Here is a 1430-nt window from a genome sequence, read left to right as displayed (position 1 = left end):
TCGAACTTTGTAGGTTGAGGGCTAAGTAGTGGTGAGAGAAAATTTTATACTACTAAATGTTTACATTAGAAAAGAATAGGAGTTCCTGTTGTGGCTCAGTGGTTAACGAATCCGATTAGGAACCATGAGGTTGCGGGTTCGTTCCCTGGCCTTGCTCAGTGGGTTAAGGATCTGGTGTTGCCGTGAGCTGTGGTGTAGGTCACAGATGTGGCTTGGATCTGGTGTTGCTGTGGTTCTGGCATAGGCTGGCAGCTACAGCTCTGATTGGACCCCTAGCCTGGGAACCTCCATATACCATGGGAGTGGCCCTAGAAAAGGCAAAAAGACAAAAAAAAAAAAAAAAAAAAAAAGAAAGAAAAAAAAGAAAAAAGAAAAGAAGAAAATCCTCAAATCAATAACCTAAGTCCCCACGTTAATAAACTAGAAGAGGTAGAGCAAAATAAAAGCAAGAAGGAAGGAAATAATAATGAGCAGAAAACAATGAAATAGAAAAAAGAAAAAACAACAGAAGAAACAAAACAATAAGCTAGTTCTATGGAAAGGGTGATAAAATTCACAAGCCTCTTGAGACATAAACTACCAAAAACAGGACTGAAATATAAGATACCACTGTAGAGCTATCTGAGAAACTGTCTCCCTGGTTGCAATTTTCAGTTTGGCTCAAATAAAACTCTCGTATAGGAGTTCCCATGGTGGCTCAGTGGTTAACGAACCCAACTAGTAACCATGAGGTTGCAGGTTTGATCCCTGGCCTTGCTCAGTGGGTTGAGGATCTGGCATTGCCAAGAGCTGTGGTGTATTTTGCAGATAAGGCTCAGATCCCACATTGCTGTGGCTGTGGTAGGCCAGCAGCCGTGGCACCGATTGGACCCCCTAGCCTGGGAACCTCCATGTGGTGCAGGTTCGGCCCTAAAAAGACAAAATAAATAAATAAATAAGTAAAAATAAAAACATAAAAAAACCTCTCGTATATTCTTATCATAGATTATTTACTGATTATTTCCATCAGAAATCAGGAAGTTTTCAGTGCAATTAGATTTATGAGATTTGCGTTATGGGTCAGATTATGGTATCTCTTGGTAAATGCTTCATAGGTGCTGAAACGGAATATTTTATTCTACTGCTTGAGAGTGAAGTGTTTTATGCTTGCCGATTCAATATCATTGGTTGATGGTGTTTTGAATCTACAGGAGTACCGGAAAAGCCAGGGGCTGCTTGGGTGACCAACTCTGGTTGTTTCCGACTTACTTCCAGGAGACATATCTCTGCTCTACCTTTCTTCCTGACAACTCCGAACCACACAAATCCTCATCACTTCACCATGGCTGCCCACAGGCTTGAGGTACTCCATGGACGCTGCCATATTGGCATCGAGTCTCACCCCTTTAGAGGGGGGCGGTGTTTCTCAAGGCGCCATGTTGAGTACTGGC

The sequence above is a fragment of the Sus scrofa genome, chromosome 3, assembly GCF_054392235.1.
Source record: "Sus scrofa isolate SSC_HxYL_T2T_F1_AM1 chromosome 3, Sscrofa_HxYL_maternal_Yorkshire_Landrace_v2.0, whole genome shotgun sequence".
Classification (NCBI taxonomy): domain Eukaryota; kingdom Metazoa; phylum Chordata; class Mammalia; order Artiodactyla; family Suidae; genus Sus; species Sus scrofa.
Note: the sequence above shows the minus strand (reverse complement) of the source record.